Source organism: Lithobates pipiens, unplaced genomic scaffold, assembly GCF_037356315.1.
Source record: "Lithobates pipiens isolate NorthernLeopardFrog02 unplaced genomic scaffold, aLitPip1_a1.2 Scaffold_67, whole genome shotgun sequence".
Classification (NCBI taxonomy): Eukaryota; Metazoa; Chordata; class Amphibia; order Anura; family Ranidae; genus Lithobates; species Lithobates pipiens.
The window spans coordinates 1,970,370-1,983,086 of record NW_027507889.1 but is presented as its reverse complement, the minus strand read 5'-3'; positions in this window follow the sequence as shown (position 1 = coordinate 1,983,086).

The window sequence follows — 12,717 nt, the reverse complement described above, 5'->3', positions numbered from 1 at the left end:
TTCAATAGTTGGTTTATTTTTCAGAAAGACAAGATTGACATCTGGTAACATATGGCATGGTGATGGCTTCAGAAGGAGGAATAGGTCATCTGATCTACATTCTCCAAAGTGTAGAATCCTTTCTCTTCCCACCGATCCTCACTTTCCTATAACCCTAGTCCATTCTTATACTGTTTCAAGATGTTATGTCAGCATATCCTAATAACACCCACATTTGCATATATACCCAATATGGTTCAGTCTATAGATAAGTAGCATAACTCCACCCATTGTTCTGACATAGTAACTCAAAAATAGAAATACCTACTCAACAAAACCACTCCTATCTATACGATCTGCTGTTGTGTGACCTTCAGAAACCATCACTTACCACTGAACATATAACTTACATATATTTTCAGAAACTTTTATCTTTTAAGATATTAATTACCTCAAAAACTTCTAACACTGTTTCTCAGCATTCTTTTAGCTACAGAAGGAATTATGTATCTTTTTCTTATATTAATTCAGCTAGCTTAGAACAAAGAACAATAGCGTTTTGTCTTGACCAGCTGTAATCGTCTTGATGTCTACTGCGCATGTCTTATTCTGTATGACGTGAAATTTACTATATCAATCGCTTTGTAATAACTCAATACAATTAGTTCTTGAAGGACGCCATGGTGTGTGTGTGGTTTTATTTGTCCTTCGAGAATTGATTCCAGATATATCTGAATTCATACAATACATTGGATCTAAGGTCTGAGAGGTTGAAGGGACCACCCTAGACACAGGATTAACCCTTTCAGTTTGGGCCTGGTTAGTACCTGGATGGGAGACCTTCTGGGAATACCAGGCGCCATAGGCTTTATTTTAATATGTTGTTGGCGTGGACGACCTGTTTTAATTAAGCCTGGTTGCTAGGTTTACAAAAAGTTGTCACTAAATGATATATTGCTCACAAAAGCCATAGTTATATGTGGAATTGCACCCCAAAATATATTCTGCTGCTTCTCCTGAGTACGGGGATACCACATATGTGGGACTTTTTGGGAGTCTAGCCGCGTACGGAAATCCAATCACTGCCTTCAGGATTTCTAAGGGTGCAAATTTTTGATTTCACTCCTCACTACCTATAACAGTTCCAAAGGCCATAAAATGCCAAAATAACACAACCCTCCCCCCCAAATGACCCCATTTTGGAAAGTAGACACCCCAAGGAAATTGCTGATTCTACGATCTCCGAGGACGGCGCAGGTGCAGTGGACCATCGGGCTGCCCGGAAAAAAACGAGAAGGAGACCGCGAAGATTTGAATTGGTGGATTCACCCCTGCAAAACAACAAAGGTACTGGGTCTGCTTGTTTGAAGAAAAAGAAAAAATCGAATCATTTGAATGTTACTGGGCATACTGTCACTGCTAGGGACAATGTCTATAGTGCTTTACATGTATCTGATGCGGTGGCTGCTACAGTTGATAATGCTTCACTGGTGCTTGATAACGTTGCCATGGTGAATGACAGAGCTCCTGTAATGGCTGCAGATTGCTCCATTTCTGAAGGATTTCAGCAGGCAGCTGTTCCTACTGCTCAAGAAGTTTCACGTTTAAATGGAGGTGAGTCGATTGATGCCTATATTCTGCAAAACTTTATGATTAATGTCACAACTTTTATCGAATTTATTGCCTAAAACTGCTTCTTCTCGCTCTGCTGATGACGCTGCTCTTATGTCAGTTTCAAAAGATAGTGTTCATACTGCTTCAAATTCTTCTGTTTTACTTAATTTCGATTTGACTTCCTCTGGCTTATCATTAGTTCCCTCTTGTGCTACTGTTTCTAATGTTCCTGAACCTTACATTAACCACTTCCCGACCGCCGCACGACGATGTACGTCGACAGAATGGCACGGGCAGGCATATGGGCGTACCTGTACATCCCTGCCTTCCCGCGGGTCGGGGGCCCGATCGGGCCCCCGCCCGGTGCCTGCGGCGGTCGGTATTCGTTCGCGAGCGATCCGGGATGAGGGGGCGGCCATTCATTCATGGCCACCCCCTCGCGATTGCTCCCGACGAATAGAAATCCTTCGTGACATCACTTCCTCTCCTGTAATGTAAACACAGGAGAGGAAGTGATGTAATCTCTCCTCCGTGTCGGTATTTTTCGTTCCGACACCGAGGAGAGAGGATCGGTGAGTTGCACCAACACGACACTTCACAGTAGAACATGCCAGGCACACTCACACCCCCCCGATCACCCCCCCCCAATTACCCCTGCCCCCCAGTCACAGTGACACCAATGTCATTTATTTTTATTTTTTTTGCATTGGTGTCATTTGTGACTGTAATAACTGTTAGGGCAGTTAGGGTTAGCCCCCTTTAGTTCTAATGTACCCCCCTAACCCCCCCAATAAAGGTTTAACCCCGTGATCACCCCCCGTCGCCAGTGTCACTAAGGCTGGGTTCACATTACAGCGGTTTATGAGAACGAATGTGATTCGCACCGCACTGCAGTGCAAATCACATCCGATCTCTGTGCGATTCGAGTTCAGCCATACAGATAGTATGGCTGAATTCGCATCGCACCCGCCGCACCCGCAGCAAATTCGCACGGGACCCTTTTTTTGGCCCGCAGCAGAATCGGATCGCATGGGTGTTCACACCATGCGATCCGAGTTTGCAGATCGCACTGCGATATGCGAACTGATCTGGGGGTGTCATTAACATTTCACTGACACTCCCAGCAGTTCGCATAGGGCAGTGTGAACTGCCGCCGGGAGGCATGCGATGCGGGAACCCGCCGCGGATTCGTGGCGTTCCCGCATCGCTCCAGTGTGAACCCAGCCTAATAAGCGTTCATTTTTCTGATCGCTGTATTAGTGTCACAGGTGACGCTAGTTAGGCAGGTAGGTATTTAGGTTCGCCGCAGCTTTTTATAGAGCCAGGGACCCCCATATACTACCGCATAAAGCCCCCTGATTGCCCCCTAGTTAACCCTTTCACCAGTGATCACCATATAACTGTTACAGGTGACGCTGGTTGGTTAGTTATTTTTTTATAGTTTCAGGGCACCCGCCATTTATTACCTAATAAAGGTTTAACCCCCTGATCACCCGGCAGGTGTCATTTGTGACTGTAATAACTGTTAGGGCAGTTAGGGTTAGCCCCCTTTAGTTCTAAGGTACCCTCCTAACCCCCCCAATAAAGGTTTAACCCCGTGATCACCCCCCGTCACCAGTGTCACTAAGGCTGGGTTCACATTGCAGCGGTTTATGAGAACGGATGTGATTCGCACCGCACTGCAGTGCAAATCACATCCGATCTCTGTGCGATTCGAGTTCAGCCATACAGATAGTATACAGATAGTATGGCTGAATTCGTGTCGCACCCGCCGCAAACTCGCACGGGACCCTTTTTTTGGTCGGCAGCAGAATCGGATCGCATGGGTGTTCACACCATGCGATCCGAGTTTGCAGATCGCACTACGATATGCGAACTGATCTGGGGGTGTCATTAACATTTCACTGACACTCCCAGCAGTTCACATAGGGCAGTGTGAACTGCCGCCGGGAGGCATGTGATGCGGGAACCCGCCGCGGATTCGTGGTGTTCCCGCATCGCTCCAGTGTGAACCCAGCCTAATAAGCGATCGTTTTTCTGATCGCTGTATTAGTGTCACAGGTGACGCTAGTTAGGCAGGTAGGTATTTAGGTTCGCCGCAGCTTTTTATAGCGCCAGGGACCCCCATATACTACCGCATAAAGCCCCCTGATTGCCCCCTAGTTAACCCTTTCACCAGTGATCACCATATAACTGTTACAGGTGACGCTGGTTGGTTAGTTATTTTTTTATAGTTTCAGGGCACCCGCCATTTATTACCTAGTCTCACTAGTGTACCCCTAAATTTAGGGGTGTCTACTTTCCAAAATGGGGTCATTTGCGGGGGGTTTGTGCCATCTTGGCATTTTATGGCCTTCAAAACTGTAACGCCCTTAGAAAGCCTGAAGGCGGTGCTTGGTTTTCGGGGCCCCGTACGCGGCTAGGCTCCCAAAAAGTCCCACATATGTGGTATCCCCGTACTCAGGAGAAGCAGCAGAATTTATTTTGGGGTGTCATTTCACATATGCCCATGGCATGCCTGAGCAATATATCATTTAGTGACAACTTTGTGAAAAAAAAAAAAAATTGTAATTTTCCCGCAACTTGTGGCAAAATATAAAATATTCCATGGACTCAACATGCCTCTCAGCAAATAGCTTGGGGTGTCTACTTTCTAAAATGGGGTCATTTGTGGGGGTTTTGTGCCATCTTGGCATTTTATGGCCTTCAAAACTGTAAGGCTGCGTACACACGCGGGGACTGTTCGCTCAACTTTGTCCGCTGAACAGTGTTTCGGCGGACAGTCCGCTCGTGTGTGGGCTTTCAGCGGACAGTTTCAGCGGACAGTCTGACGAACAAAGTTTTTCGGAAATTCCGAAAAACTGTCCGCTGAAACTTGGTTTGAGCGGACAGTCCGCCCGTGTGTAGGCTTGTTCGTCAAACTAAGTCTCGCGCATGCTCAGAAAGAATTTACACGCCGAAGGTTGCATTGCAGTGTATAGGACGTCGTTTTCTAGTCCCGTCGTACGTGCCGTTCACGTCATCGCGCGCGGTTTCAGCGGACTGTTCGTTCGTCGTGTGTGGGCAAGTCCGTCCATGCTAATTTTGAGCGGACTGTCCGCTGAAACTGTTTGACGGACAAAGTTGAGGTTTTAAAAAGATGGTTTTGTGTGAATTTTGTGCCATCTTGGCATTTTATGGCCTTCAAAACTGTAATAGGTAGTGAGAAGTGAAATCAAAAATTTACGCCCTTAGAAAGCCTGAAGGCGGTGCTTGGTTTTCGGGGCCCCGTACGCGGCTAGGCTCCCAAAAAGTCCCACATATGTGGTATCCCCGTACTCAGGAGAAGCAGCAGAATTTATTTTGGGGTGTCATTTCACATATGCCCATAGCATGTGTGAGCAATATATCATTTAGTGACAACTTTGTGTAAAAAAAAAAAAAAAATTATTTTTTTGTCATTATTCAATCGCTTGAGGCAAAAAAATAAAATATTCAATGGGCTCAACATGCCACTTATCAATTTCCTTAGGGGGTCTACTTTCCAAAATGGGGTCATTTGGGGGGGTTTTGTACTGCCCTGCCATTTTAGCACCTCAAGAAATGAGATAGGCAGTCGTAAACTAAAAGCTGCGTAAATTCCAGAAAACGTACCTTAGTTTGTAGATGTGACAACTTTTGCGCAAACCAATAAATATACAATTATTGACTTTTTTTTTACCAAAGACATGTGGCTGAATACATTTTGGCCTAAATGTATGACTAAAATTGAGTTTATTGGATTTTTCTAATAACAAAAAGTAGAAAATATCATTTTTTTTCAAAATTTGCGGTCTTTTTACGTTTATATCGCAAAAAATAAAAATCGCAGAGGCAATCAAATACCATCAAAAGAAAGCTCTATTTGTGGGAAGAAAAGGACGCAAATTTTGTTTGGGTACAACATTGCATGACCGCGCAATTACCAGTTAAAGCAGCGCAGTGCCAAATTGTAAAAAGACCTCTGGTCATTTACCAGCAAAATGGTCCGGTCTGAAAGTGGTTAAAGAAGTACTTACGTGTGAATTGTCTCCATTAGGTTTTCACTTACCTATTTCAGTTAAAGAAAAGATTTGGAAAGGGGATTATATTGAATTGCTTTCCTTATTGCCGTCATTTAAAGAATATAGGTTTGATAAAAAATATGGTGAGAAATCTGATGATGACAGGAGACGTTTAGGCACACGCAATTTTAATAATTGGTTACAATCTTTTTGTATTTATGCTAGTGTAATGGGCGAATGTCATCCTGAGTTATGTAGCGGTATGTTTCATCATGTTGAAATAATTTTAGAAGCTTATAAAAATGTTCCAGGTTTAACTTGGTTCTCTTATGATGAAGCATTTCGACAGAAGCTTTCGGTTCATAAGTCTTCCTTTGGAGCAGGGAGAGACTGCAGTGACCAAAATCGTTAGCTATTAGGTCCACAAAAGTTATTTTAAGAACTGGTATGGTATAGGTGTAGTTCAGGATGGGTGGCACTAATAGGTACCACTGATAGATGGGACTGATGGGCACTGATAGGTGGCACTGCTGGGCACTGATGGGCGGCGCTGATGGGCACTGGTAGATGACACTGATGGGCATGGATATGTGGCACTGGGGTGCAGCTCCGTTGTTGAGGCAGATTGTGGGCACTGATGTGTTGCACTGTGGGCACTGATGTGTGGCACTGTGGGCACTGCTGGGTGGCACTATGGGCACTGCTGGGTGGCACTGATTGGGGGCACTTTTTTATTACAGAGGTGGCACTGGCAGGGGCAGGTGGGTACTGGTAAGCTGGCCGTGATCGGGACTGATGTCCCGATCACGGCCGCCGGTGATCGGCTCTTTTTTTTCTCCTCGCGCTGTCAGCGCGAGGAGGAAAGATAGCCGATTACCGGCTTCGTTGTATCACATGATCAGCTGTCATTGGCTGACAGCTGATCACATGGTAAGGTTCGGGATCGACCCCTTGCTTGGATCTGTGATCAGGCGAGTCTCATAAACGGGCAGGGCGCTCGTGCACGGGACGATGTCGATAGACGTCGTCCCGGCAAAGGAAGTCCACGCTGTAGCCGTCATTTGGCTATAGCGCGGGTCTCTACTGGTTAAACTGAGCCGCAGATCTAAACCATTCTGCAGAAACTCCAAAACTACTGAGGTGGACGGAGTGGTGGGGTCCCACTGCTTACTTTCTGCAAATGTTTTAAATGTATTCCATATTTTAGAATAGATAAAGTTTGTGGAAGGTTTCCTAGCTTTAAGGAGAGTAGAAATCACCCCCACTGAGAATCCTAATGACTGGAAATTCTGCCGCTCAAGATCCAAAGATGTAGATTCAGTTTGTGAGGAGCTGGGTGCACCAATTTCTCCTGTGAGAGAAGCTGCGGGAACACTGGGATCTTGACCGGCGGGGCATACGCTGAGATGTTCTTAGATGTAGATGCTCTTTTAGACTCAGCAGAGCTAAATACACTGCTCGCAGCTCTAAGACGTTGGAGACTACCCCCGCCACAGGGACATCCCATTTCCCTTGCACTGCCAGGTGATCTCAGTGTGCTCCCCACCCTTTCGAACTTGCGTCGGTGGTAAGAATGGTCCAGGAAGGGCATTGCAGGAGCCGAGGCTTTGAAATTAGATCTTCCTTTGACCCCCAGAGGAGACTTCTCTTCATAGAAGCAGAAATTGATATTCTCTGACATAGGGACTTCTTCCTCCACTGCGTCAAAAAGCCCCATTGAAGAGTCCTCAGATGCCAATGAGCCCAAGGTAACATTGGAAAGGCAAGCCGCCATGGTCCCGAATAAACTCAAGCAATTCGAGGCTGACAGGTGGGAGAGAGATCTGACGTGGACCATCTTCTGAACAATCGCCTTCACCTTCTGGGGAGGGAGGCGCACTGTACCAGCCTTGGTGTTGAATAGAGCACCCAGGTAAATCATCACCTGAGTTGGGGTTAGGAGGCTCTTCTCTGTATTTACTAACCATCCAAACTCTCTCAGAGTCCTCAGAAGAATCTCCTTGTGGTCCCGTAGCTGGGCTTGATCAGACGCTAGCAGTAGAATGTCATCCAAAAAGTGAAAGACTCGAAGGTGCCAAGGCTGAAATTAGAACTTTTTAGAATATCCTTGGTGATGTGCATAGGCCAAAAGGCAGGCATTGAAACTGGAGATGTGTTGAGCCTATTGCCACTCTCAAAAATCTTTGGAACGCTGGTAACACGGGAACATGGAAATAAGCATCTTGCAAGTCTACCGATAGCAAGCAGTCTCCTGGTTGGACCATCTGGATGATCGTCTGCAAGGATTCCATCTTGAACGAGTCGAGCTGTATGAAACGATTTAACCTCTTCAGATCCACCACTGGTCTCCACTCTCCACTCTTCTTGGGGATGAGGAAGAGAGGAGAATAGAATCCCGTGAATCTCTCGGAGGGAGGGACCGGTAAAACTGCCTGTTGTACTACAAGAAGGTGAAGATATTTCTGCAGAGCTTCCGCTTTCTGCTGTGAAGTTGGACTTTTTGTTAGAACTAATGAGTCTTGTGGGGGCACATCTTGGAAGGTCCAAAAATTGGTAAAACGGACTGTAGAGACCACCCACGGATCTTCGCAACGACTGCCCGATACCTCCGCAAACCTCTTCAACCTGGCTGCAGTGGCCTTTTGTCAAAAGGATTTTGTCCCCTCCTGAGTATTGGAGAGGCTTCTCTATTTGCCTTTAGAAACGTGGCCTGAGTACTCCTCCAATTCTTTTTGGGGTCTCTGCCTTGTCTAAAGTTGGAGAAATTCCTATTCCTGGAAGCTTGGAATTTTGTGCAGCCTATCAGTGCCCACCAGTGCAGCCTATCAGTGCCCACCAGTGCCGCCTCATCAGTGCACTTCAATGAAGGAGAAAAATGACCTGTTTGCTAAAAGGGATTTTGCACCAGTTTTGTTTTGATGCTGCGTCGGCTGCCCATGGCTTTTATAATGTCGTCCTTTGGTACATCTTCTCGGATGACTACTTCAATGTTTTCTGTCCAAACTTTAAGGGCATTAGACACCAAGGCTAAAGCCACACCCACTCTACATGCTCCTCCAGCCAACTGATAGGCTTTTTTCAAATCCATCTATACGCCTGTCCAGAGGATCTTTAAAAGGAGGCCGAATCCTCCATAGGTAGGGTGATGTTCTTGGTTAAACGCACCACTGCTGCATCAACTACTGGAGGTGTATCCAGGAAGGCTGTATCTGATTTGGCCAGCGGGTACAACTTCTGGAGTCTATTTAGGGAGAAGCGTTTATCCGTCCTCTTCCATTCCCCTTCTATTAAATCCTTTAATTCTTCTAGAAAGGGAAAAAAATGAATTTAATTTTCAGAAATGGAAAAAAGGTTTTTGTCTTTTTAGGAGGCTCTTCCACCTCTTCCCAGCAGATAGCTGGTTTAACCGCCAAGACAAAAGGTTGTACTAATGAAAAATTAAACCCTGAGGGTTCTGATTCATCTGAGGAATCCTCCGACTCGGCACTGTCCCCAGCAGATAAGGGAGGCGGGGTTGAAGAAGTGCCTGCTGGGTCCGCGGATGATTGACCCTGGTTAGTCATTTCTGACGTTTGACCCCTAAGCGTGTCTTGCAGGGAGGGAGGTGTATGAATTAGCTCTGCTAATGAGTCTTTAACCACTTAACAACCGGCCCATAACCGAATGACGGCTACAGGGCGGTTGTTTAACTCTGGGAGGCCGTCATATGACGACCTCCCAGAATTCCGCTCTCGCGCGCCCCGTGGGGCGCGCACTCGAGAGCATCCTTGACTGCCGGGTCCACGTGATCGCTCCATCAAATGACGGAGTGATCACTTGTAAACAAACCGATCGGTACAGCGGAGGGGGAAGAGATCGGTGTCAGCAGCGCTGTGGGCTGCATCTGCAGTGCCCACATCGCTGCTCACCGAAAATTAACCCCATCATACCCTGCCATTACTCTGCTATACTCTGCTTCAATACTCTACAATACTCTGCTGCAATACTCTGCAATACCCTGCAACAACACTCTGCAATGCTCTGCGACACCCGCCAATACCCTGCAACACCCGCCAATACCCTGCAACACCCTGCAATGCTCTGCAACACCCTGCAATGATCTGCAATGCTCTGCAACACCCGCCAATACTCTGCAACACTCTGCAATGCTCTGCAACACCCGCCAATACCCTGCAACACTCTGCAACACCCGCCAATTCCCTGCAACACCCTGCAATACCCTGCAACACCCTGCAACAACACTCTGCAATACCCTGCAACAACACTCTGCAATGCTCTGCAACACCCGCCAATACCCTGCAACACCCGCCAATATCCTGCAACACCCTGCAATACCCTGCAACACCCGCCAATACCCTGCAACACTCTGCAATGCTCTGCAACACTCTGCAACACTCTGCAATGCTCTGCAACACTCTGCAATGCTCTGCAACACCCGCCAATACCCTGCAACACTCTGCAACACCCGCCAATACTGCAACGCCATACTCTGAGATATCCAGTCATACTCTGAGATACCCAGTCATACTTGGAGATACCCAGTCATACTCAGAGATACCCAGTCATACTCAGAGATACCCAGCCATACTCAGAGATACCCAGCCATACTCAGAGATACCCAGCCATACCCAGCCATAGTCGGTGATACCCATAGACACCCCCCCTCCCGCCGCCCTCTGGTGCTTCTACCGACTCGCCAATACGATCAAAGCCAGAATCTTTTTTTTTTTTCAGACTTCCCAGCTTAGAGGTGAGATGCGGGGTCTTATTGACCCCATATCTCACTGTAAAGAGGACCTGTCATGCCATATTCCTATTACAAGGGATGTTTACATTCCTTGTAATAGGAATAAAAGTGATCAAAAAATTTATTTTTGGGGAAAAAAAGTCAAACTAAAATAAATAAAGTAAAATGAACAATAAAATTTTTTTTTTTTAAAGCGCCCCTGTCCCCATGTGCTCGCATGCAGAAGCGAACGCATACATAAGTCCCGCCCACATATGAAAACGGTGTTCAAACCACACATGTGAGGTATCGCTGCGAACGTTAGAGCGAGAGCAATAATTCTAGCCCTAGACCTCCTCTGTAACTCAAAACATATAACCAGTAAAAAAAATTGAAATCATCGTCTAAAGTAAGTGAAGGGTACACATTTTTTCTTAATTTTATACATTTATTTTTCTTTAAAGATGCATTTAGCTTTTAACTCCAGGGCACGTTAATCCCATTGGTGGTCAATGGGCAGCATGTCTCCCCTGGGTGGTCAATGATGGGCAGCATGTCTCCCCTTGGTGGTCAATGATGGGCAGCATGTCTCCCTTTGGTGGTCAATGATGGGCAGCACGTCTCCCCTTGGTGGTCAATGATGGGCAGCACGTCTCCCCTTGGTGGTCAATGATGGGCAGCACGTCTCCCCTTGGTGGTCAATGATGGACAGCACGTCTCCCCTTGGTGCTCAATGATGGGCAGCACGTCTCCCCTTGGTGGTCAATGAGGATTCACTATTGAGTTGGCCCACCCTTTTGCAGCTACAACAGCTTCAATTCTTCTGGGCAGGCTGACCACAAGGTTTAGGTGTGTGTCTTTGGGAATGTTTGACCATTCTTCCAGGAAGAGCATTTGTGAAGTCAGGCACTGATGTGGACGAGTAGGCTTGGCTCGGGATTCTCTGCTCTAATTCATCCCAAAGGTGTTCTATTGGGTTGAGGTCAAGAATCTGTCCAGCCCAGTAAAGCTCCTCCACCCCAAACTCGCTCATTCATGTCTTTTATGGATTATGCTTTGTACACTGGTGCACAGTCATGTTGGAACAGAAAGGGGCCTTCCTCAAACTTCCCACAAAGTTGAGAGCATGAAATTGTCCAACATTTCTTGGTATGCTGACACCTTAAGTGTTGCCTTCACTGGAATTTAGGGGCCAAGCCCAACCCCTGAAAAACAACACCACACCATAATCCCCCTCCACCAAGTGATTTGGACCAGTGCACAAAGCAAGATCCATAAAGACATGGATGAGCGTGTTTGGGGTGGAGGAACGTGACTGGAATGCAGAGTCCTGACCTTAACCCAATAGAACACCTTTGGGGGGAAATAGAGTGAAGGCTGCGAGATGGGCCTTTCTCGTGCAACATCAGTGCCTGACCTCACAAATGTACTATTGGAAGAATGGTCAAATATTCCCATAGACACACTCCTAAACCTTGTAGACAGCCTTCCCAGAATAGTTGAAGCTGTTATAACTGCAAAGAGTGTGGAAACTAAATATTGAACCCTATGGACGAAGACTGATATTCCATTAAAGTTTGTGTGTGTTCGTGTGTAAAGGCAGGTGTCCCAATACTTTTGACAATATAGTGTATGCCGAAGGGGGCACTCTGCCACACTCTGATGCAAGGGGGCGATACTCTGCTATAAAGTGGGACTCTGATGTAAGGTGTTGTGGGTGATGCAATGGGCTTTGGGGCGATTCGATGTTCTGGGGAGATGTGATTGGGCGATGGGATTCGATGTGTTGGGGCGAAGCGATTCGATGTGCTGATGCGATTCGATGTGATGCGACCTCAACCCAATAGAACACCTTTGGGATGAATTAGAGCAGAGAATCCCGAGCCAAGCCTACTCGTCCACATCAGTGCCTGACTTCACAAATGCTCTTCCTGGAAGAATGGTCAAACATTCCCAAAGACACACACCTAAACCTTGTGGTCAGCCTGCCCAGAAGAATTGAAGCTGTTGTAGCTGCAAAAGGGTGGGCCAACTCAATAGTGAATCCTCATTGACCACCAAGGGGAGACATGCTGCCCATCATTGAGCACCAAGGGGACGTGCTGCCCATCATTGACCACCAAGGGGAGACGTGCTGCCCATCATTGACCACCAAGGGGAGACGTGCTGCCCATCATTGACCACCAAGGGGAGACGTGCTGCCCATCATTGACCACCAAAGGGAGACATGCTGCCCATCATTGACCACCAAGGGGAGACATGCTGCCCATCATTGACCACCCAGGGGAGACATGCTGCCCATTGACCACCAATGGGATTAACGTGCCCTGGAGTTAAAAGCTAAATGCATCTTTAAAGAAAAATAAATGTATAAAA